The sequence below is a fragment of the Salmo trutta genome, chromosome 35 (assembly GCF_901001165.1).
Source record: "Salmo trutta chromosome 35, fSalTru1.1, whole genome shotgun sequence".
Taxonomy (NCBI): domain Eukaryota; kingdom Metazoa; phylum Chordata; class Actinopteri; order Salmoniformes; family Salmonidae; genus Salmo; species Salmo trutta.
In genome coordinates, this window is record NC_042991.1 from 15,112,359 (window position 1) to 15,124,156 (window position 11,798).

The 11,798-nt window shown below is 43.3% G+C and overlaps 1 protein-coding gene across 3 annotated transcripts in view; it reads right to left on the minus strand.

The window, feature by feature from the left end:
• The window catches only part of LOC115174669 (disheveled-associated activator of morphogenesis 1), a 133,567-nt gene extending 124,035 nt beyond the window's left edge, over positions 1-9,532 (minus strand). For 2 of the 3 annotated variants that reach the window (XM_029733429.1, XM_029733430.1), the window contains exon 1: positions 9,407-9,532. The gene's annotated coding sequence lies outside the window, so the exon portion shown is untranslated. Of the gene's footprint in view, positions 1-395; positions 426-9,406 lie in introns of all 3 variants that reach the window. The other variant, XM_029733431.1, reaches the window with a different exon arrangement.
• Positions 9,533-11,798: the final 2,266 nt, after the last annotated feature.

Genomic DNA, 11,798 nt, shown 5'->3' on the forward strand with positions numbered 1-11,798 from the left:
GGAGGGAAACAAAATGGAAGAACAAGACAAGAACTACTCTACTTTTCCTCCACGTTCTGTATACAAAAGTAACAGGCCCATATGCCATGTACAGTATTAACATGGGTGTGGTGCCGATTGACAGAGGTCAAGACCGTTCACTAACAAAATAGGCAAGTTTTGGCAAAAATTCTAGCCCGTCTCCATCTTGGGGTCACAAAAACTACATGCATGTGACACGCAAAAATAGTTTAGCTATATTTTTCATAGCTGTCTATTTACCACCACAAACTGATGCTGTCACTAAGATCACACTTAATGAGCTGTATAGGGACATAAGCAAACAAGAAAATGCACATCCAGAGGTGACGCTCCTAGCGGTGATTTTAATACAGCGGAACTGAAATCCCTCTTACCTTATTTTTACCAGCATGTCACCTGTGCAACTGGAGCCGGGGAGGGGGGGGAAGAAAAAAAAGAAGAAAAAAAACACACACCTCTAGATCACATTTAACCCACACACAGAGACGTAAACAAAGCTCTCCCTCCCTCGCATACAAAGCTCTCGCTCGCACTCCATTTAGTAAATCTGACCATAACTCTATCCTCCTAATTCCTGCTTAAAGCAAAATCTCAAAACAGGAAGTACCAGTTATTCGCTCAATACGGAAGAGGTCGGATGAAGCGGATGCAAAGCTACAGGACTGTTTTGCTAGCACAGACTGGAATATGTTCCGGGATTCATCTGATTGCATTGGTGGTCTTCCTGTCTGGGTTGGCGCCCCCCCCTTGGGTTGTGCCGTGGCGGAGATCTTTGTGGGCTATACTCGGCCTTGTCTTCGGACGGTAAGTTGGTGGTTGTAGATATCCCTCTAGTGGTGTGGGGGCTGTGCTTTGGCAAAGTGGGTGGGGTTATATCCTGCCTGTTTGGCCCTGTCCGGGGGTATCATCGGATGGGGCCACAGTGTCTTCTGATCCCTCCTGTCTCAGCCTCCAGTATTTATGCTGCAGTAGTTTATGTGTCGGGGGGCTAGGGTCAGTCTGTTACATCTGGAGTATTCTCTTGTCTTATCCGGTGTCCTGTGTGAATGTAAATATGCTCTCTCTAATTCTCTCTCTTTCTTTCTTTCTCTCGGAGGACCTGAGCCCTAGGACCATGCCTCGGGACTACCTGGCATGATGACTCCTTGCTGTCCCCAGTCCACCTGGCCATGCTGCTGCTCCAGTTTCAACTGTTCTGCCTGCGGCTACGGAACCCTGACCTGTTCACCGGACGTGCTTGTTGCACCCTCGACAATTACTATGATTATTATTATTTGACCATGCTGGTCATTTACGAACATTTTAACATCTTGACCATGTTCTGTTATAATATCCACCCGGCACAGCCAGAAGAGGACTGGCCACCCCTCATAGCCTGGTTCCTCTCTAGGTTTCTTCCTAGGTTTTTGGCCTTTCTCAGGAGTTTTTCCTAGGGAGTTTTTCCCAGCCACCGTGCTTCTTTCACATGCATTGCTTGCTGTTTGGGGTTTTAGGCTGGGTTTCTGTACAGCACTTTGAGATTTCAGCTGATGTACGAAGGGCTATATAAATAAATTTGATTTGATTGAGGAGTTTACCACATAAATCCCTGGCTTCATTAATAAGTGCATCGACGAAGTCATCATCAAAATGACGTACATATCCCAACCAGAAGCCATGGACTACAGGAAACATCCACACTGAGCTAGAGACTAGAGCTGCCACTTTCAAGAGTGGGACACTAATAAGCCAACAAACAGTGGAAACGTCAATACAGGAATAAGAGAGGGTTTGCAAACACTGCCACATCCAACAATCACAGATCATAAAAGGAAACCCAGCCATGAGCTGCCAGTGACCCAAGCATACCAGATGAGCTAAATTCCTTATATGCTTGCGTCGAGGCAAAAAAAAGATGGGTACAGTGAAATGTGTTGTTTTACAGGGTCAGCCATAGTAGTACGGCACCCTGGAGAAAATTAGGGTAAGTGCCTTTGTCAAGGCAAGACCATTGTTTCAATATATTCTCTAAATATTATTTGTTTACGAAGTATCCCTAAAGTGTTCTCCCATCTTAGGGCCAGGTGTGGTCAATTCAGTGTCTGGTCCGTCAGTCCCAAGCGGACAAGGCGAGACAGAGCGAGGGCAGGGTGTGGTGGGAGCACCCTGGTGACAGACAGGGACTCAGTGGATAAGTGATGCTAAATGAAACCATTGTCTGTCCCAAGTGAAGCACACTGGGCAGAGAAAGAGACATTCAAACAGCCACACAGGCCCATTGTTGTTTCCATTGCCAACAGGGTCCTATCGCATAGGGTATGGTGGGCCTGCACAATGTTGGTCCTCTGAAACTGCTGTAGTACTAAAACACCAGTCAGATGTAGTAGTGCCATACATCACCTGCTAAATCACTTAGAAATGTTCCACTATTTATCAGGGTTTCTCAACTCTGGTGTCAGAGAACCACTGTTGTTTCATAAAGTCTCAATACATTATGAAAGTGGATGGCCCAAACATCCACATTTTGAGAAATGAGAGCATTGTTGCTCTGGCTAACTTGAAATGGGTTAAAGCTCTTATACTCTGAAACAAGGGAAAGGGGGATACCTAGTCAGTTGTACAACTGACTGCATTCAACTGAAATGTGTCTTCTGCTTTTAACAAGCACACTACTTAGGTGTCTACTCTGATGTTCAACAGGAGTGTAGTCCAGTACTCAATGGCTCCAGGACCAACAATGATAGACTGGAGTATGCACCCATTAGAAAGTCCACTTTGTAGCCCCCGCTATGTGTTATCAGTCATTGTTGGGAATATCCATTTATGAATTTAATGTCAAATTCTCTCGTAATTTTTTTTAAAGATCCCATTTTTGGACTTGGTGAGGACTGTAGATGGTTTATTACATTATGCATACATTGACACATGATTTATTACATTATCTACAGTCCTCTCCCAGCGGAGAAACATTCAAACCTGGCATCCTTTAGTGCATCAGATCTGCACGCTCATCCCTGTCATGTCGTGAATGCATGCTCTGAAGCAAGAAGCCTTTCCTGGCTGCATGCACTTACCCTTAGTTATTTTGATAACAGTGAAAATACATTGATCAAATCATGCATCATAAGTTTGAATGTTTTCTAATCTATTAAACCTTGGTAGTAGTTTCATTACTCTTTCAATGCATTTCTCTGGAAAGATGGCATTGTAGCCAGACAAATACATTGGAAGATGATTGTCAACCAGATCAGAAACACTATGCTCACAACCTGTATCTCCTAAATGGTATCGCTGGTGTATTTTGTTAGAATTTAGGAAAGTTTTGCACAATAGACTAAGGTTTTTGCCAGGGGTACGTCCATCCATTTATACCGTTCATGAATCGTGACACAACATGCATAACTTATGTGATCGAGAAATGTATACCGCAAACTTTCACCCACTTTTTAGAAAATACAACTCTACCTTTGTTGTGTCAACCATCCATCCAAAACAAATAATCCCATGTGTGCACCTTGTCTTTATAAACTTTCACACATATTCCATGATATGAGATTATCCAATAGGCAACACTGCAGCTGTTGATTGCCAGCGATCATAATTCATCACGTAGGCATACGCTATAATCAACACACACCTTTCATGGAGTAGAACATTTTATACCAACATATAAAAGTATAACATTTCCATTGTATAAAATTACATTATCACATTCGCTTGCCATTCTATTCTCATGAGATCATGCATGCAACTACTAGAATACGCCTGCAACAACCGAACTGATGGACAATGTTGATTTGCAGGTGGAATTATGGCCAATAAGGTTGCAAGGTTAAAGTGGGCGGCGGGATCAGGTCGGCAGAGTATTGTCCAATGAGGTTGCGGGGCGAGCCCAACATGGACACCACAGTTATTTCCCCCCAAAAAATGTACTGTCTTTGTGCACCCGATGGGGGCTTGAGAACAATGACGTGATGTCATTGTACACAATTTTTGGGGACCCTTTCAGGCACTTGAGCGCTACTTTAAAAACTACTGCCTTATAAGTATACAACATCTCAGTTCAATCTCTATAAAATAACTGAAAAAAAGGTATCTCAGTAGCAATCCCCTGTGGCAACAACACGATGAACGTCAATAAGTGCCCCCATTCTTCCTTATTCTCCCAAAGATGCTCTCCCTCAGTGTTGGGGCAGAAATCGCGACCTGCACTCTTATACAAACAGGGGCATGAAAACACAATTTTCTTGTACTGTTCCTCCTCCTTTCGCATAAATGACAAGGGAACCAAACAGAGCAAAGTCTCTGAACAGAAGCAGTACTAAGCAGTACTAGGCAGTCACTGCAGATGGATTTTCCTGCAGATTTTCCTGCTATTGTCCGGCTAATCCAGCCCTACGACTCAAGGCCAGGCAGTTGAATGGAGTGGAATGGAGCCTGTGGAAGATAGAGAGAGCATCCCCGCATTGCTCCCTTTCCCCTCCCCACTTTCCCAAGGTCGAGCCAGTTGCCATGGCGACTGGCCCGGAGGCGCACACAGGATAAGGAGAAAGGGGTATTGGTTATAAATACTCTAAACAGTCGAATCAGGGGCTTTAAGGAGCCTGACCTTTCTGAGAGCATCTCCAATGAGCTGTCTGTCAGAAGAAGAAATTAATAGAGACAGGTGGCAATGGCTGTGCTCAGGAGAGGAACCTTGAGACTCTATAGAGAAAAGTTATATAATCATCACTCTAAAAAGAGCCCTGCACCTTCGTTGGTAGCCAGGGTCTAGTCATCGAGTGACTGCTCATTCTATAAGCATAGAATTTACTAGTCTACTACTTTTTAGCATGTGATTCATAGACTTGGTCATGAGGTGTATAGATGGCTTGTATATTTCAGAAGAAAAACTGTATCCACACCAAGGCATACTGTAGCGAACTCCATTACACACAATCCTTGAGACACAGGACATGAATGGGTGATTTAGGGGTGTGTGCCAAGCCACAGACCTACATCTCATATAGTACATTCACTGATGCCCATTTAGAGGTATGAAAGATCACTGAAAACCACAGAATATAAAATGTATGATAATGTTTTTTGAACCGTGCAGCCATAATAGCCTACTAACCTTCACTGCACTTAATAAAATATTGCACTGATGATACCAAGATGATTTCATAAACTGCTGTGGGCCTCTGGGCCTATTCCCTTATGTAACCAAGACTGAAATGGCTTGCAAAATGTATTCAGTTTAAAGCACCACACCATCTAAAAATAAGCTGAATACATGTATACAGAAAACACCAAGATATCCAAGGCTGCTGACGATCACCTACCTTTCAGTAGGTCGCCGGACATGAGTAAATTGCCGTTACATTTTCTCCAGCTCTGCTAATAAATTGTCCACCAAACCGGAATAGACTTGCAGGCTTTAGTAAGAAATCCGCGGGATATCCCGTGTTCCATCTCATACAGGTCAAAAAAATAATAATGTTGTCACATGCTTTGTAAACAACAGGTGTAGACTAATGATGAAATGCTTACTTACGGGCTCTTCCCAACAATGGAGAGAGAAATAAAAATAATAATAATAATAATAATAATAATAATAATAATAATAATAATAATAGCATGAGGAATAAATATACAATGAGTAATGATAACTTTGCTATATACACGGGGTACCAGTACCGAGTCGATGTGCATGGGTACGAGGTAATTGAGGTAGAGATGTACAGTGGGGGAAAAAAGTATTTGATCCCCTGCTGATTTTGTACGTTTGCCCACTAATAAAAGAAAGGATCAGTCTATAATTTTAATGGTAGGTTTATTTGAACAGTGAGAGACAGAATAACAACAAAAATATCCAGAAATACACATGTCAAAAATGTTATAAATTGATTTGCATTTTAATGAGGGAAATAAGTATTTGACCCCCTCTCAATCAGAAAGATTTCTGGCTCCCAGGTGTCTTTTATACAGGTAACGAGCTGAGATTAGGAGCACACTCTTAAAGGGAGTGCTCCTAACCGCAGCTTGTTACCTGTAAAAAAGACCTGTCCACAGAAGCAATCAATCAAGCAGATTCCAAACTCTCCACCATGGCCAAGACCAAAGAGCTCGCCAAGGATGTCAGGGACAAGATTGTAGACCTACACAAGGCTGGAATGGGATACAAGACCATCGCCAAGCAGCTTGGTGAGAAGGCGACAACATTTGGTGCGATTATTCGCAAATGGAAGAAACACAAAAGAACTGTCAATCTCCCTCGGCCTGGGGCTCCATGCAAGATCTCACCTCGTGGGGTTGCAATGATCATGAGAACGGTGAGGAATCAGCCCAGAACTACACGGAAGGATCTTGTCAATGATTTCAATGCAGCTGGGACCATAGTCACCAAGAAAACAATTGGTAACACACTACGCCGTGAAGGACTGAAATCCTGCAGCGCCCGCAAGGTCCCCCTGCTCAAGAATACATATACATGCCCATCTGAAGTTTGCCAATGAACATCTGAATGATTCAGAGGACAACTGGGTGAAAGTGTTGTGGTCAGATGAGACCAAAATGGAGCTCTTTGGCATCAACTCAACTCGCCGTGTTTGGAGGAGGAGGAATGCTGCCTATGACCAGAAGAACACCATCTCCACCGTCAAACATGGAGGTGGAAACATTATGCTAAGGGGGTGTTTTTCTGCTAAGGGGACAGGACAACTTCACCGCATCAAAGGGACGATGGACAGGGCCATGTACTGTCAAATCTTGGGTGAGAACATCCTTCCCTCAGCCAGGACATTGAAAATGGGTATTCCAGCATGACAATGACCCAAAACACACAGCCAAGGCAACAAAGGAGTGGCTCAAGAAGAAGCACATTAAGGTCCTGGAGTGGCCTAGCCTGTCTCCAGACCTTAATCCCATAGAAAATCTGTGGAGGGAGCTGAAGGTTCGAGTTGCCAAACGTCAGCCTCGAAACCTTAATGACTTGGAGAAGATCTGCAAAGAGGAATGGGACAAAATCCCTCCTAAGATGTGTGCAAATGTGGTGGCCAACTACAAGAAACGTCTGACCTCTGTGATTGCCAACAAGGGTTTTGCCACCAAGTACTAAGTCATGTTTTGCAAAGGGGTCAAATACTTATTTCCCTCATTAAAATGCTAATCATTTTATAACATTTTTGACATGCGTTTTTCTGGATTATTTTGTTGTTATTCTGTCTCTCACTGTTCAAATAAACCTACCATTAAAATTAGACTGATCATTTCTTTGTAAGTGGGCAAACGCACAAAATCAGCAGGGGATCAAATACTTTTTTCCCCCCACTGTACATACAGTGCCTTCAGAAAGTATTCAGATCTTTAATTTTTCCACATTTTAGAATAAGGCTGTGACGTATTAAAATGTTTTTTCCCCCTCATCTAGACACAATAACCCACAATGACAAAGCTAAAACTTGTCTCGAATTTCTTGCTAATTTATATATAAAAAAACTTTACTCAGTACTTTGTTGAAGCACCTTTGGCAGCAATTAAAGAATTGAGTGTGTTGGGTATGACGCAACAAGTTTGGCACATGTATTTGGAGAGTTTCTCCCATTCTTCTCTGCAGATCCTATCAAACTCTGTCCGGTTGGATGGGGAGCGTCGCTGCACAGCGATTTTCAGGTCTCTCCAGAGATGTTCGATCGGGTTCAAGTCTGGGCCACTCAAGGACATTCAGAGACTTGTCCCGAAGCCACTCATGCATTGTCTTGGCTGTGTGCTTTGGGTCATTGTCCTGTTGGAAGGCGAACCTTTGCCCCAGTCTGAGGTCCTGAGAGCCCTGTAGCAGGTTTTCATCAAGGATCTCTGTACTTTGCATCGATCCTGAGTAGTCTCCCAGTCCCTGAAAAACATCCTCACAGCATGATGCTGCCACCCATGCATCACCATAGGGATGGTGCCATTCCTCCAGACTGACGCTTGGCATTCAAGCCAAAGAGTTCAATCTTGGTTTCATCAGACCAGAGAATCTTGTTTCTCATTGTCTAAGAGTCTTTAGGTGCCTTTTGGCAAACACCAAGCCGGCTGTCATGTGCCTTTTACTGAGGAGTGGCTCCCGTCTCGCCACTCTACCATAAAGGCCTGATTGGTGGAGTGCTGCAGAGATGGGAGAAACTTCCAGAAGGACAACCATCTCCACAGAGGAACTCTGTCAGAGTGACCATCGGTTCTTGGTCACCTCCCTGACCAAGGCCCTTCTCCCCTGATTGCTCAGTTTGGCCAAGCGGCCAGCTCTAGGGAAAGTCTTGGCGGTTCCAAACTTCTTCAATTTAAGAATGATGGAGGCCACTGTTCTTGGGGACCTTCAATGCTGCAGACATGTTTTGGTACCGTTCCCCAGATCTGTGCCTCGACACAATCCTGTCTCAGAGCTCTATGGACAATCCCTTTGACCTCATGGTTTGGTTTTTGCTCTGATATGCACTGTCAACTTACATAGACAGGTGTGTGCCTTTCCAAGTCAATGTCCAATCAATTGAATGTACCACAGGTGGACTCCAATCAAGTTGTAGAAACAGCTCAAGGGTGATCAATGGAAACAGGATACAGCTGAGCTCAATTTCGAGTCCCATAGCAAATACTTACGTAAGTAAGGTACCTGTTTTTTTCTGCTTTGTCATTGGGGTATTGTGTGTAAATCGCTGAGGATTATTATTATTTTAAATCAATTTTAGAATAAGGCTGTAACGTAACAAAATGTGGAAAAAGTCAAGGTGTCTGAATACTTTCCGAAAGCAAGTGACTAGACAACAGGATAGATACTAAACAGTAGCAGCAGCGTATGTGATGAGTCAGAGGTAACGATAAAAAGGGTCAATGCAGATAGTTAACCAATAGCTACCCGGACAAACTACCGGTATGTACCAGTCTCCTCTGCTACGCCAAACAGTACCTAACCTGTAACGGCTAATGGAGCATCAAATTAGCCCGTTACAATCTGCTAGCTAGTGAACCAATTGAGTAGGCTAGCCTACGTGGGTGTTTATCATACATGAGATGAAAACAGCACTTGCAAATTACTGACAGGCTTTGCCAACTCGAACGACATCGAAACTTGATAATAAACAATTGATCACAGAGGCTCTCGTGAGCGTCGAACTACAACACTAGGTATACAAGTTGGGGAAATATGAGCAAAGAAAAAGTTAACACATCAACAAAAAAATAATACGCAGGATGTAACCACGTTACACATCAACATAATGAAATGCGTCCTACATTCAATAGTCTCTGATCATTCTAGCCGGTGTCACTGCCTCTTTCTGCAAGACAAACAGCACAATAGAATTTCTAAGGGGCCTATCGAAGGTTCTGCACGGATGCATGAGCGTATTCAACAAACTCGCTCAAAAGTCTGCACCAAAAGCATTCTTACCTCGTGTGGGTGCACATTTTTCTGACGATATCCACAAGTACTCCCAGCAAACAATATACTGTTTAATATTGAGCTACCCGTAGACTCAGTATTTTTGGGATAATCTCAATTGCATAGGCATTCTCCTCGCCTCCTACTCAAAAACCATTGGATTAAAAACAAAAAAAGAGGTCCCGCCCTTCTGACCTTATCCTCCAATCGGTTTTGAGAAGGAGGCGAGGAGATATGAGAGGAGAGAGGACGCGAGGAGAATCAATAGAGATTGTCCCAGTGACATCATCCCCTTTGCGATTATCAAAAAGCCAATGTGCATGCTTATAGAGATGAACGTTTTCAGGGAACTGTAGTTGGCCAATGCTACCATCTAGCATTCTCTCGTGAGTATTACAAAAACATAATATTATTTACCCTTAAAGAGCTTCACTGGGCGGATTCGATTATGCTAAGCAGCAGGGCACCGGTCTATGGCCCGTTATACGTCATAACGGGATAACGGGCAAAAACGGTGAGGAGCACCATTCTCAAATCGATCAGTAATCTTGCGCCACTCGGCCATGTTGTCAACAAGGCAGCATAGTTTGAGCCGAATTCGCCGTGGGCTTTGAGCGGGGCACCTGGCTTCGCCCGGGAGGCAGCCCTGTTACAAAACGAATGCAATCAACTTTCACCCGGTGTAAAACACGTCTACCCGGGCGCCCGAGACAGGTTAATCGAATCACCTCACTGCTATCTCTTTCTGTTGTGGCTTTTGATATATTTTCCCAGGTTTATCAAAATACCTAGGCTAAAATCCCTATTATAATAATCAATAAAACTATATTTTTATGTTTGGCTATCTGGTCTGAATATTATGACAGTATGTTCTTGTTTATAAGTTAGTAACAACACCAAAGTAGTTGTAGAACTTGCTTACTATCTCAAGTCAATTTATTGCCAAACTAATCAAACGATTTCATATTTTCACAACCTGCAATTTTAAAGAAATGTATAATGCATTGCAAAATACAGTATATTGATCATTCAATCTGTCTACAAGAACCTCTACTGAGGGAGCTGGGTTGTGAAATAAAATAATTATCCAATAAGCTTTCTTGTAATGTTTTTTTTTTAAAATTCAACATGGCCTCTTTTAGCCATACAGCTTTTAGGTTATTCCACAAATGGTGTCTTTCAAATCAAATGTTATTGGTCGCATACACATATTTAGCAGATGTTTTTGTGGATGTTGCAAAATGCTTGTGTTCCTACTTCCAGCAGTGCAGTTATATCTAGCAATACACAATAATATACACAAATCTAAAAAAGTGCAATAATGGAATTCAGAAATATAGAAATATTAGTGTGTGTGTGTGTTGGGATATATGGGATATATGGATAGAATATGTAGCATATCTGAAGAATATGTAGGATAGAATAGCATATGTACAGCAATAGTTAAACAGGATAGGCCTTGACTAGAATATACAGTATATACATATGAAATGGGTAAAACAGTATGTAAACATTATTAAAGTGACTAATATTCCATTATTAAAGTGACCAGTGTTCTATTACTATGTACATAGGGCAGCAGCCTCTAAGGTGCATGGTAGAGTAACCGGGTGGTAGCTGGCAAGTGACAGTGACTAAAGTTCAGGGCAGGGTACCAGCTAGTGTTGACTATTTAACATTCTGATGGCGTTGAGATAGAAGCTGTTTTTCAGTCTCTCAGTCCCAGCTTTGATGCACCTGTACTGACCTTGTGTTCTGGATAGTAGCGGGGTGAACAGGCTGTGGCTCGGGTGGCTGAGGTCCTTGATGATTTTCTTGGCTTTCCTGTGATACCAGGTGCTGTAGATGTCCTGGAGGGCAGGCAGTGTGCCCCCGGTGATGTGTTGAGCAGACTGAAGAAATTCGGCTGAAGAAGAGAGTCCTGCGGATGCATTCGGGGCTGTTGCCGTACCAGGCGGTGATGCAGCCAAACAGGATACTCTCAATGGTGCATCTGTAGATGTTAGTGAGGGTTTTTGGGGCAATGCTGAATTTCTTCAGCTTCCTGAGGTTGAAGAGGTGCTGTTGCGCCTTGTTCACCACACTGTCTGTGTGGGTGGACCATTTCAGATTGTCAGTGGTGTACACCGAGGAACTTGACGCTTTCCACCTTCTCCACTGCTGCCCCGTCGATGTGGATGGGGGCATGCTCCCACTGCAGTCTCCTGAAGTCCACGATAAACTCCTGCGTTTTGTTGACGTTGAGAGAGAGGTTATTTTCCTGGCACCACTCCACCTGGGCCCTCTTCTCCTCCCTGTAGGATGTCTCATCGTTGTTGGTAATCAGGCCTACCACTGTTGTGTCATCTGCAAACTTGATGATTGAGTTGGAGACATGCGTGGTAGTCAATGATATTCCTCT